Raw genomic sequence first — 14,707 nt, forward strand, 5'->3', positions numbered from 1 at the left:
GCGACCCAGGGCACCTGCCCTACCACAACTTGTAATTATCTTAGGAAGCAAATTCGCATAGTTTGTCAAGTTGTTTTGTTTTTTCCTTTTTTTTTTCCTAATATTTCCGTTTTTTCTCCCCTCAAGCGCAACGCGCCATAGCTTCATGTCACGCTTCAAGGGTGATGTTTAGCTACTGGAGGAAGTGTCCCCGAGTTGTACGTAACTTTTTAATACCCTGATATTCAGCAGTAATACATGTATGAATGACACTTTTCTGTTGGGGCCTCCGTGGCTCAGTTGGTTAGCGCGCTAGCGCAGCGTAATGACCCAGGAGTCTCTCACCAATGCGGTCGCGGTGAGTTCAAGTCCAGCTCATGCCGGCTTCCTCTCCGGCCCTATGTGAGAAGGTCTGTCGGCAACCTACGGATGGTCGTGGGTTTCCCCCGGGCTGTGCCCGATTTCCACCCACCATAATGCTGGCCGCCGTCGTATAAGTGAAATATTCTTGAGTACGGCGTAAAACACAAGGAAAAAAAAAACACTTTTCTGTTTGAACGTTTCAGCACTGGCAGAGAAAAGCACATGTTTAAATTAATCGTCCGCTTAAAATTCGGTATTATACGACACCTAATGCATGTATCTCTTGTTGTATATGGACACCCTATGAGTGTATAGCCTATACTAGATTTCCCTTACATCAAAGGTAAACCAGTTACGTCTATAATGCAGAAATGATGTGAATATTGCTCATAAAAATAACACAGTTTTTTTTTATACATAAAGTATAAAAACCTGTCAAAATGCAAATTTACAGAATACAGCAGCACTCAATAAAATAATCTGTTAATTTTAAGAGAAAGTTTGTTGTCTGAGTGGTTCTAGAATGTATTCTGTTAATATAACATAACAATGTGTCATCTAATAAAAATCTAATACAATCATTATGGTGAATTAATAGAATATGTGTGCTATATTTAATAGGACAATCCGCTGGAATAACAGAATACATTCTACCACGACCAAAATAAAACACTTTCTGTTAAATTAAACATACTTTTTTTGGAGAGTGAAGACTTTGGCAGAGCCGACTGTGAAAGCCTCTGTACTGTTATCTACGCGTGGCTCTATGTGGCGCAACAAACCAGTTTACCTATACGTGTGCAGAATCAGGAACATTGTAGAAACACCGCAGTAATGTAGAATGTATAATGTAGAAAAAGCACATGTTCAATCTAATCCTTTCTTTTTGTCGTTTGTCTTAACTTCATGAGATTTTTTTTAAAATTAGTGAGAAAATAGGAAAAAAAATATTCCTGTGTGGCTTATTTAATCAAAGAAGAAGGTGAAAAATGTGTAAAGGCTTAATAAAGTGTACGATCTCAAAATGCCAAAACTTGCAAAACACACGAAATTTTTATGTATGGGTGAATGGATTTAAAGCATGAGTGTCACGTGCATTTATGATGTACAGAAAAGATTATCACACTTAAATTCTCATTCATGCACACAGACTTTACTGTGAAATGTTTATTTGTTTACTTAGTTATTTATTTAGTTAGTTGGTTCGTTATTTAGTTTGTTAGTCATTTGTGTTTTGGTTCACGTGAGTCGCACGAGTTTATCCGAGACCCCGATACAAACTGAACACGTGACAGATCTGCACATATGATAATGGTGGACAACACGTGGTCGCCGTTCACTTCCTGTCACCACAGCCCCATGGAAAGTGTTACTCGGGAGAATCTTTTCCCTGTCCAGTGCTATAGGGTCGAACGCATACATATCTGGCGCATGCGTCCCAGCTGTATATTTAGCATGACACAATTATCTATGAGACATGTCTTTATGAAGGCTTTGCATGGATAGTTCTACACCGAGACTTCAGATAGTAAGCGTATTTTGGAATATATGTGTAGTTGACTAGATGGATTTTGTACTGATTTTATCTATATATTTTATTCATTTATTTATTTATGTGAATTTTGGTTAACGTCATAGTTTTTTCGCCTGTACAACGGCGGTTATTTTTAGACGTGGAAAAAGCCGATTTATTTATTTATGTATTATACCTTAATACATTATACAAGTATATGACGGATAGCAACATGACACCTCATAATTTCTATGCGCAGACCTGTCTGACTAGTTACACGAATCTTTATTACCATCACAGCCCCATGATGTGTTTGATGCCTTTAAAGAGAAATATCGCTATTTTGAAAATATCTCGCGCGCAACATTTTATGGGCTATTTACGTTTTCACACTGCCTTGTACAATGCCACGTGGTCTAGATGGGTAGGGAGCGTGGCTTTACACATTTTCACTTTGCATGCTTACATGTATACATTTCACAACATAACCCTGATTACATGTATGCTAAACTGATAGTATAGGGTTTATTTTTACACCAGTCGCTCTGAGTTCAAGTCCAGCTCATGCTGGCTCCCTCTCCGGCCGTAAGTAGGAAGGTCTGTCAGCAACCTGCGGATGGTGTGATTTTCCCCCGTGGCTCTGCCCGGTTCCCTCCCACCATAATGCTGGCTGTCGTCGTAAAAGTAAAATATTCTTGAGTATTCACCAATCAAATAAATAAATAAATAAGTTTTTACACCAAAATTTAACTAACAAAACTAACTCTAAAACAGGAAAATACAACGTAACACAATATGATTGCAATAAGAATAACTCACAATACCATGTAACACAATGACCCAGCAACCCCAACCCCTTCCCCACAACACACACCACTCCCGTAAGGTTAGGGTATTCAAAACAAGAATGGACGAGAATACAGAAAGATAAAAAAAATGTACATAGTTGACTTCCCTTTTCAAGGATTTACCTCCCTTGACGGTAGGTGTTAGTTCAATGCTGTTGGCTTTAATGAAATTTAGTCAACTTCAATGATTAACTGTCATTAAACCGCCTGCGAAGTTTCTTGTAAAAGTTAACTACTTTTCAATGAATGCAATTTGGTTCTGTACATTGAGCACCTGATAAAGTAAACTGCAGTATTGCCCTTAGACCCTTATACTTTAGTATTGAAATAAAAGACAGATACACAACATCAAGGGAGGCAATTCCTCGTTAAGAGAAGTAACCTAAATGTATTACGAAAAAACGGAATAGTGTTGAAGTAGGCCTACCTGGGTGGTTCCTCACACTTACGACAGATGACGCTAATCACTTCACATTCAAGGTACTCAGAATATGTCAGGGAACCACACTAGTGAGCTTACATGTACCTGTGAAGGCAATCAACTTCTCGTTTTTTCACACGTACAGTATCCGTTTGAGGAAAAAAAGCATTTTGTGAAGAAAACAAAAAGACAAAGTGTGCCAACACCTTAAAACCATAATAGACGTGGTATGCATTGTATGTGGGCGTAACTTACACAGTAGAAAAAAGTGGGAATTTGGAATTACCGAACGTTTAGCATTTACGTTACAGAGAAGGATATTTATTGATCAATAGTACAAGTGTAGTCCAATGAATCAGTCAGATCATAAAACGTGACCGTCCTTTACGTGGAGCGAAATGAGGTAAATTTAAATGGTTTACCATTTACCACATTTGAGGGCGTGGCGGTGTATGTCGCCTGCTTCAGAGCTGCGGTAAACGATGAAGGGGAAATGCTGACAGGACAAGAAATTTTACTATTTGTTGATTCTTAAATTCCCCCAGAAAATAACTTTGGACTAATAAACGCCCATAAAGAGATAGATTTCATTAACAGTCAGTTTTATTCAAAACTGACATTTACTGTTTTACACAGTTTTAAAAACGTCTGTCTGTGTGTTTAATTATACATATTTCCATTTTCACATCGGAAACTATACTGACTACTTGTTCAGTCATTTTGCAGGCACACTTTGGATGAAATATTATCGAGGTGGGGTTAATACATACTGATTCTTTTATTCAAAAGCCCATGAAGATTAATGCACATCTGTTTACCGCGGCACTATTTTCGTCTCTCCACTGATTGCTGTTGATCGCGACAAACACGTATTCGATACATTGGCATGTACAGCCGTATATATTCAGACTGAGATGGAACTCTGACAGACACGAATCGCAACACGGGGAATAACTCATCGTTATTGAGCAACACCATATTATGTCACGAAAAATCACTGCTCTACATTGCGTATTCATTTCAGAAATATACTTTTTAAACTGAATTGCATATATGGACCAGTTCTATGTTTTGTTCAATGAAAACATCAATGAAAATGGGAGGCCTTCGGCCGTGGCCGAGGGGCGTTAGCGCACCAGCGCGGCGCATTGAGCCAAGAGCCTGTCACCAACGCGGCCGACGGTATGCTGGTTACAGCTCATGCTGGTTTTCTTTCCAGCCTAACGTGGGACAATCTGTCAGCAACCTGCGGATGGTTGTGGGGGTCCGCCGGGGTCCATAAGGCTGCTCGTCGTCGTGTTAGTGAAATATTCTTGAATACGGCGTAAAAGACCAACAAAAAAGTAAATAAATAAAATAACGAAAATGTCCCAAATACTGACTGGATAATGCATTTAGTAAGACTGAAAGCCATTGTGGCAAAATGACAATAAAATGCCCGACCGAATACATTAACCTTGTACGAAATAGAATTAAAAACCAAGTCTATGTACACTGCCTGAAAAGTAGATCTTCTGATATTTACTGTTTTCTCTGTGATAACAAGTTTGTAGTCGCATGCAAAGGGGGAATAACTCCGCCAACTAAAGCCAACACCAAAAGATTTGAGAAAATTCAAGCACTGGATTGCCCGACGAGAACAGTGAGATCGAAAAGCTCCCTCCAGACATCATGTCTGTAGCTTATGAAAAAGTGGAGAAAACTCGAAATCCTGGAATGAGCCTGTTAGCGCATTTGCACACGGGCGAGAACGATAGGAGGGGTTGGCCACGTTCCCATCTGAGCTTTCGCATTAACTGCTCTGAATGGTTACATTCACTAACCTGAAACTCGGTTCTGTCGCCTGCACTGTCCTCAAGATGTCAAAGCTGTGAGCGGCAAAAACGGATTTCCGTGATCGTGAAGTAATTCTAAATTTATATCACCTAATTTCAGAGCAATAAAAAGGTAATACAACTGTGGCTGACGCCTCCACTCGAACATTATCCGAACTTAGCCATTTTCGAATCACGTGACTCTGTTGCTAGGATAGACTCTTTTAATGGTGTACATTTTATTGGTTTCAATTCAGAAGATCCACGAGATAACATGTTTTTGTAGCGTAAAGCATTAACATATTTATTTATTTATTTATTTATTTATTTGATTGGTGTTTTACGCCGTACTCAGGAATATTTCACTTATACGACGGCGGCCAGCATTATGGTGTGAGGAAACCGGGCAAAGCCCGGGGGAAACCCACGACCATCCGCAGCTTGCTGGAAGACCTTCCAGCTTGCTGGAAGAACTTATGTTAATAACATTTAACATAAATGAGAAAGTGTGCTTACGCTGAACTTGTTTTCTTCTTTTCTTTTTTGTTTATGATCGCAATGTTTAAAAATCACAATCATTTATGCAGCAAGAACTATACGTACAGGCGTAAACATAAATGTCAGAACGATTTTAAACTTCAAAAATTCATCTTCGTGTACCTGTAAGTCCAAAATGTTGACAGCTTTTCACTGAAGCCAAACTTTAAGTTATTATATAGAAAACACTAGCATGTGAAACACCAAAATACACAATTTTCATATAGATCTTTTGAAATTTTGCTACGTTTGTTTCTCGTTTCAGTATATGTATACCATATACATTCCACTATAATATTCTGTATGAGATGTCAAAATTATACTCTGATGTCAATGGTCGTAAATCAAAGCTTCGCTGCTTTCAGAGTCACTGGATGAGCATTGTTTACGTCTTCGTAATTTTGCTTTTTTGAAACCATAACAAGATCCATCGACAAATTATCCGTTATTGACACAGGGAATCCCGGGCGTCACTCTGCGCCCGCAAGAAAACAAGATACATTATAGTAACAATATTATAAAACATTTATATGAGTTATCTGGGATATATAACAAGTAAGGTAAAACCCAAATCATCAACGTTGTTTTTTAGAAAGGTAGAGCTATAGTCAGAATGGGAATTACATGCACATGTATATGAAACAGACATGTGTGACAGTTTGTTTTCGGTGTTTTCATAAATTATAAGAACAACTGTATTGTGTAATAGAGGTCTCGGGGCCTCCATGGCTCAGTTGGGTAGCGCGCTAGCACAGCGTAACGACCCAGGAGTCTCTCACCAATGCAGTCGCTGTGAGTTCAAGTCTAGCTCATGCTTCCTCTCCAGCCGTACGTGGAAAGGTCTGCCAGCAACAAGCTTCCCCCGGTTTCTGCCCCGTTTCCACCCACCATAATGCTTACCGCCGTCGTATAAGTGAAATATTCTTGACTACGGCATAAAACACCAATCAAATAAATAAATAATAACAGTGTGAAGTGCTGCATATGTTTGTCTTCATTTTTAGATGAAAAAGATCAACTAGCTTTAACAGTAATTCAGTCCAGGCATCAAACTTTTGAACGTGAGTTCTGCATATATGTTTCTTTATGAGTTTATATGTAGAGTAATTGTGAAACGTGCCCTTTATGTAGGTTGTGCTCGGGGACTTGTCCTTTCTTTTCCGCCTGGCATGTTAGTGCCTGTGCATACGGTTATATAGCTTTAGGAAACGGACTTCGTATATTTCAACACCAGTACTTCCTTTATACATGTACGCTGATGTAAATATGGGCAGAAATCCGTCCGATTAAAATGGTCTTAATTTTATTTGGTGTTCTGTGCCTTGCTCAAGATTTTTCAACGTATTATTCTCATTTCATTAAATACATACAACCTCCAAAAAAGGGAGAGTTTGACAGTCAGCCATATGTAAGTGCAAGCTTCGGGGGTTACCAAAAATATCTGTTCATATTTTGTTCATTTAGTACCATTAAAGGGTATACGAGCAACTGTTTGGTTTGTTTACGAGGTCTTCAACTGGCTACAGACCAATTAACCTCCGACAAGGGTGTGCGACCTTCACCTTGTCTTCAATCACTGACCAACACTGGGAGATATAGGAACACAAGACAGATAACAGTCACCTTGTTTTCAATCCCTGGTCACAAGACAGATGACAGTCACCTTGTCTTCAATCCCTGGCAGACCCTGGGAGATATAGGAACACAACATAGATGAAAGTCACCTTGTCTTCAATCCATGGCCAACCCTGGGAGATAAAGGAACACAAAACAGATGACCGTCACCTTGTCTTCCATCATTGGCCAACCCTGGGAGATATAGGAACACAAGACAGATGACCGTCACCTTGTCTTCAATCCCTGGCCAACCCAGGGAGATATAAGAACACAAGGCAGATGACCGTCACCTTGTTTTCAATCACCGACCAACCAAAGGGGATATAGGAACACAAGACAGATGACCGTCACCTTGTTTTCAATCCATGGATAGAAACTCAGAGAGTTATAAGAACAAAAGACAGATGACAGTCACCTTGTCTTCAATACCCGGCCAACCCTTGGAGATATAGGAACACAAGACAGATGACCGTCACCTTGTTTTCAATCATTGGCCAACCCTGGGAGATATAGGAACACAAGACAGATGACCGTCACCTTGTTTTCAATCATTGGCCAACCCTGGGAGATATAGGAACACAAGACAGATGACCGTCACCTTGTTTTCAATCATTGGCCAACCCTGGGAGATATAGGAACACAAGACAGATGACCGTCACCTTGTTTTCAATCATTGGCCAACCCTGGGAGATATAGGAACACAAGACAGATGACCGTCACCTTGTTTTCAATCATTGGCCAACCCTGGGAGATATAGGAACACAAGACAGATGACAGTCACCTTATTTTCAATCACTGGCCAACCCTGGGAGATATAGGAGCACAAGACAGATGACCGTCACCTTGTTTTCAATCACTGGCCAACCCTGGGAGATATAGGAACACAAGACAGATGACAGTGACCTTGTTTTCAATCATTGGCCAACCCTGGGAGATATAGGAGCACAAGACAGATGACCGTCACCTTGTTTTCAATCATTGGCCAACCCTGGAAGATATAGGAACACAAGACAGATGACCGTCGCCTTGTCTTCAATCACCTGCCAACTCAGGGGTACATAGAAAGAAAAGATAGATGACCAGATGTCACCAGTAGGCATGAACAAGATGTGTCTTGTATTTCTAATGGAATCAAGATTTTATATTTCGCAGCATAATCCACCAGAATGGTGTGCTTATTGTTATAAGGGTTCATTGAAGAACCATGAAAAAGGGATTCTCTGAACAGCTTTAGTGGAAGACATTGCATGATGGGTAATTGTCTTGAGGAGCAAACAGATTCATGAAACTATAATACCACTAGTTGCAGAGTAGTTGATTCCAGTCTTTAAGGACATTCGGGATGATATAATAATGTAGATAGAGTGTAAAAAAGCATGAATTATTTCCAACTTCTAAGTACTATACACGGCATTAATACAAACAGTCGAAATTAAAAGTTATAGTAAAATCTTTTTTTTTCCTGAAGTACAATTAAGGTGAAAAACAGATGAGTTTCTAACAGAGCAGGGATTTATCTTCACTTTCTGGTAATAAAGCTATGTGTCATCAAATGGTGAAAGATATGAGCACGTTTTTTGTTCTTCAGGAAATATTGACTGTCTTTGGAAAGCTCTAAAACTTAAGCAGCCAGAGGTTAAACTTCTCCGTGAGAGCTCTACAACTTAAGCAGCAGGAAGTTAAACTTCTCCGTTTGAGCTCTACAACGTAAGCAGCTGAAGGTTAAACTTCTCCGTGAGAGCTCTATAACTTAAGCAGCTGAAGGTTAAACTTCTCCGTGAGAGCTCTATAACTTAAGCAGCTGAAGGTTAAACTTCTCCGTGAGAGCTCTACAACGTAGGCAGCTGGAGATTAAACTTCTCCGTGAGAGCTCTATAACTTAAGCAGCTGAAGGTTAAACTTCTCCGTGAGAGCTCTACAACTTAAGCAGCAGGAGGTTAAACTTCTCCGTGAGATTGAGAGAGAAGCAGAGTTGAAATCATTTCAGAATGCGGATAAAAAAGTACGTTTTTTAAGAAGTTCTCGTATTCTTGTATTTATTCCTTCTCCTTTCTGAAATGAGCGTTTTGTACAGAAATCTGATTTATTGATGTTAAACCGATCGGATTTTATATTAGTTGTGTCTGTGATATCACTCAGACAACAAACTTTCCGCTAAATTTAACAGAATAATTTTTTTTAAGTATATCAAACTGAGTAGCTTGGGAATGACAAAAATCTGAAAGTGTAGCAAAAACGTAGGTACCTCTTAAGCACGATCTGTTAGCGGTTCGAACCAATGATATTTCATGAGATCTATTTCAGTCATAAACTTGGCATTCCTTACCATTTCAACACAATTTCTCAAAAGCACCTTACGACTCTGGCTCCAGTTGTTCAAACGTCTATTAATGTTAAGCATAAATCTTAATACTAGTCTTGTTTTAATACAAAACCGATCGGCCTAAACCAGTTTTACCTGCTAATACACTTTTGAACAACTGAAACCTGGATATTAAGCCGTATACTGAGGTTACTTAATACATAACTGATACATAATTTAATGAAACAGGCCTGACATGTAATTTGACCCCAGATCCGACTTTTTCTTCATGAAAGCCACATGCAGTAGAAAGCTCTAATAAGTCATAGCCTAACTGTCATCTCCGAGATATGTAGTCATTTTCTGCAGCGGAAGAGCATCTGGATATCAAGCGCCTATATTAGTAATAGTCAAACGATACTTGAAGCCGTTTTTAGCTCCGATTAAAGGGCCAGATAATGGATAAGTATCGTTCTAACTTGACAGCTGGAATAAGACTCAAAGGACCCGGCATCAAATTATGCTGTGTCTTTCTCGCGTGTAAATTATAACACAGGAGGGTAACTTTATGGACAAACATGTTTATAAAGACAATTAATCCTGAACATATACTCATTAGTGGTAAGATCTGCTAGCGGTCTGCAAATGATCCTGGTTTCCTCCCACAATAATGTTAGGCGCCGTGATATAAGCGAAATGTTCTTGAACAGAGCGTAAAACACCAGTCAAAAAATGACTAAGTTGATGAAGGCAATATTTGCGAGCTTGCTTTCTATTTAAAACTAGGAAACAGTTGTCTGCATTCAGTACAAAATTCACGATTATAAATACCGTTAAGACAACCCAGAAAATTTGCAGCGTTATCCGTTTGAAAATATATTGATATTATATATTAATATAGTATCACGAAGGAGGAGGGACTGCTCCCAGTCTATGAAGGCACCAGAGGGGTTAACCATCAGAGAAGGGAACCCGCATATAAAGAAAATTTCCGGTTATCAAAGACACTCTTCTTGTGGCTTTACTTGATCGAGTTCTTGGCATGCTCTCGCTCGAGCCGGAAACGCCGTTCGGTGAGGCGTTCTGTATAACTTGTCTCACTTGTTTTAGTATTTGTCACTGGCATACGAATACGGTTGCAGTACACGGCAAAGTTATTAGACAATATTAGAATCAGGCACTGCAGTGTCTTCCCTGGGTATCACGTTTCAATCAGACAATTTTTCATGTAGCTGTCATATCCATATAACTGACATTTAAAGGAGAGAAAAACTGTTAGGGCTGAGGCAAATAACAAGCAAAAAGCGATTGAAACCGCAAAACGACGTGGAGTAACGATATCGGGATACCGAAGAGGTCTGCAGCAGGTTATATAACGGTCCTCACTGATCGCTACAAACAAATTGACTTCACAAAATCCACACATGATAATCAGATTTCTGTAGACCGAACAAGGTAAATCCCCGAAAAGCCAGTCTTCTAACACCAAAGCCTAGGGAAGGAAAACTGCGTGAGGTATTACTGTTGGCAGATCCTCGACGGCAAGACCCGATACCAAATTGCAGGTGACTTTATGTAAGGGGCGCCTCTTGCAGGTTGTTGCCACCAGTAAGATGTTTCCGACGACTCCCAGATGAGAGTTATAAAGAAAACGATGAATTCTATTGCCACGCCGGCGGTAGTTAACGAAAATGTCTTACTTATATTCACGGTAAAGGAATTCATTGCAGACTAGTTCGTTACAGTGTATATTCCAATGTATCCTCTATCGAGTGCTCTTTAACATGAGTTCCTGATTTATTGGACAGCGCGGCGAGTACATACATTGTACGGACGTCAAAGAGGGTGTGTTCACCTTTCCATGGTACCTCTCTAAATCTCCATATGTATGCATCTTAATTAATGAGTTGTGGACCTGCGTGGCCTGGGTGGTTAGCGTGCTAGTGCGGCGCAATGACCCAGGAGCCCCATCACCAATGCAGTCGCTGTGAAAACAGTCTCTGGCAAATGGGCGTCTGTAATACAATACTAAACCTACACCCTTAGAAATGCGCGTGCGGAACTCGGTCATTTGCTTTAATGTGAATTACAGGCACATTTATTCATTTACGTTTGATCGGTCAAAGTGAACTACCACTCATTAATTAAGACACGTGATTAATGAGCGGTAGCCAGGCGTACCATCACAGAACTTATACAACACTAGGGAATGCTCGGTAACACCTAGATTTTTGTTGTTGGCGCCAAAGCCCTGTATCAAGAAACAACCTTTGCTGTAGCTCACATTTGGTCGTTAGACACACATTACTTGTCGTCCATAACAATGTCAATTAATCTTTCAGGTATTGATATTCCTGACGTGTTGATTTTTACTGATCCTATTTCTGCTTAAGCGATTATGCCCGGTGACGTTTTTTGATATTTACATCAACAAAATGAAACTTTAACTGAGATGAATTAACAAGAGGCCGCACCTCAACGGTTAGGTGTGACCGTGTTCCAATGATCACCCTGTCGTCGTTGCTCTGGTTTTATACTGCATGCTGTACGTCTTAATTATATTTTAAACTTAACCATTCCTGGAAGGAGATAAACTGGAGTATACTCACGAGGTACTTATCTGCAATGACTTCCTCTTCAGATTTGTATCACAGGTAAGACATTTTCATTAACTACTGCTGGTGCGACAACAGAGCTCGGAGTTTTCTTCATAACTTTCATTCTGATAGTAGTCGGGAAAATATTTAGGTGGCCACAGATTACCACAGGCGGGCATTACACATGGTCGCCTACCATCTTTTTATGACACTGGGGATCCTTGGTGTCTGCTCATGTCATCGGGGATCCTTGGTGTCTGTCCATGCCATCAAGGATGCTTTGTGTCTATTCTTGTCAACAAAAATCTTTGGCGTCTGCTCATGATCACGATTGGCAAAAAATTAATGGATTGTTGACTGTCCCAAGTCCAAGCCGTCATCCAAATCTGCATATTTTTGCTGATATACACGCAAACATAAACAAATGATTACATTAGCTCTTTACCCGTAGGTAATAATTATAGGATATACAGTTACCGAAATCCGCTCTGTGACAAGAGGTAATATTGTTTTTAATTTCTTCAGTCCCCTCCACTCATACAATCGTCTTATAAGTGTGCGAGCCATTAAACGCTCACCAGAATATAAAATCAACTTTATTAAAACTGACTTCACGCGCTGCCTCATTGTCTGGTGACCTCATGCCACTGCATCTCTCCTAAGGCAAGCACCCGAGGGTAAATCAGTGTTAGTTTCAACCCTGCCTCACCTAACATGAAGTTAATATTTAGACTATATTACACAACGTCTCGGACGCATCCTGTTTGGCATCGAATAAAGTTTGTCGTTTATTATCATCTCTTCTCTGGTTTTAGAAAAAAGACGTTTCCTGTTCGCAAATAAAGTTCCGTTCCGAGTGTTAATTAAATATTCGGTGTTTTGTGTATTCGGTTTTTTTTTTCTTCTTTTATATTTTTATATTTCTTATTTGTACAAATGTATTCTGTTCTCGAGTTTAAGTGAGTTAATGGTAGACCTTTTGTGTTTGTTAGAGTTTTGAGTCACCTATCTCGTGAGACAATTCTGGGATGTTTGAAGAAAATTCAACATGAGCTGAAGAATTAGTCATCACACAAACCTAAACCCCCTAAATCTTTGGTTTTTTTTTTTACTTCACAAGGCGTTTGTCGATTGTAAAATGTCCATATCTCATCACTTACGCTAAACGATATAAATATTGATTATATATCCCAGCAGAGAATTAACATCATATAGAGTATACTTAAAATCTAATGAAGGACGGGTTTCTTGAGAAGTCAAGGTACTTTAGATAAAGTATTCAACACTGTAGTATTTTGATGATGTAGTTTTTCTTATCTTTGTTATCGTGGTGTATTTTGGTTCTTGGATTTAAGACAGGCGTTTGCGTTCTTTCTTTTAGGTACACATGTAGTATGTTTACATGTCCTAACTGTTTATATAAGTATTCTTTAAACAAGTCACAACAATATTTCTTTAAGCATTATAATTATTATAAATGCATCTTGAATTCGATTTAAGTAAGAAATATGAAATATCTGCTCTGTTTGTTGTTATGAAGCCATTGCGTTACTGATTGGTGTTTTACGCCGTACTCAAGAATATTTCACTTATACTGCGGCGGGCAGCGTTATGGTAGGAGGAAAACGCAGAGCCCGGTGGACACCCACGACCATCCTCAGGTTGCAGACTGGACTTCCCACGTGCAGTCGTAGAGGAAGCCTGCACTAACCGCTCGGCCAATCATGACGACAATATGGATGGTCCAAAAGAATTCTCCAGCCTTAAAGACCTGTATTATGTAGGCCAAACAATTCATAGCATACGACTATCATTAGCAGAAGTCTTATTTTTGTAATTTTTGATTCTAAACGCAAAACTAAATGGACTACGATTAGATATTTGATACAAATGTTATACGCATACTTATTCTTTTTGTATGCATTTACATTAAATTATCTTATTATGTTACAAAGAAAATCTTAAGAAGTATGACCGTTGCTTCCCTCTTTTTTCAATTTTACCTGTAAAGTACTTTGAAGGTCATTTTAAACTTACATATTTTCTAATGCGATCTTCGTTTTCTAGCATAAATTTATTTTATGGTAATTAATGACAGATGCATACAAAATAAGTTGGTCAAAGTTGGTTATCGAAATATCACATTTCACTTGAAAACCAATACATATAATTCCTGTTTCAATTTAATTAGTTTATGAAGTCACATTCGTAATGCGAATATGCTCTAAATATACACAGCCTTCATGAATAGACTAAACAGTTGTCTTTTCAGTAATGTGTACCGATGTGTCAGAGTCGCCCACACAGAGACAGGGAGAGGAGAGGATGGGATGCCAGGACGTCCCTTCAAACAAAGTGTAGAGTATATTTTCTATCCAGGATTTAATAAGATTTCAGACAAATGACTTTTCTGAAGTCATGGCATTTGTATTCAAGCTTCTATGAAGCTAAGTGACTCCAATGCCCCGGTGTAAAAGAACCACAGACCGAATATAGATGTATATTGTTTATTTGCCCCAGTTAGAGGCTCCAGAACAACATTTGCCGACGTTATTTGTGACGCTACAGCACAGTGCAAGTCGCGAACTTCCACAGCAATCCGCCAGTCGCAAACTGGCACAACAAGATACTCTGGGCTGCGAGCTGCCGCAACACATGGTCCTGGACCGTGACACGGGAACTCCGAGTGCAGCGCGACTCGTAGCGCAACATTCCG

Source organism: Liolophura sinensis, chromosome 3 (assembly GCF_032854445.1).
Source record: "Liolophura sinensis isolate JHLJ2023 chromosome 3, CUHK_Ljap_v2, whole genome shotgun sequence".
NCBI lineage: Eukaryota > Metazoa > Mollusca > Polyplacophora > Chitonida > Chitonidae > Liolophura > Liolophura sinensis.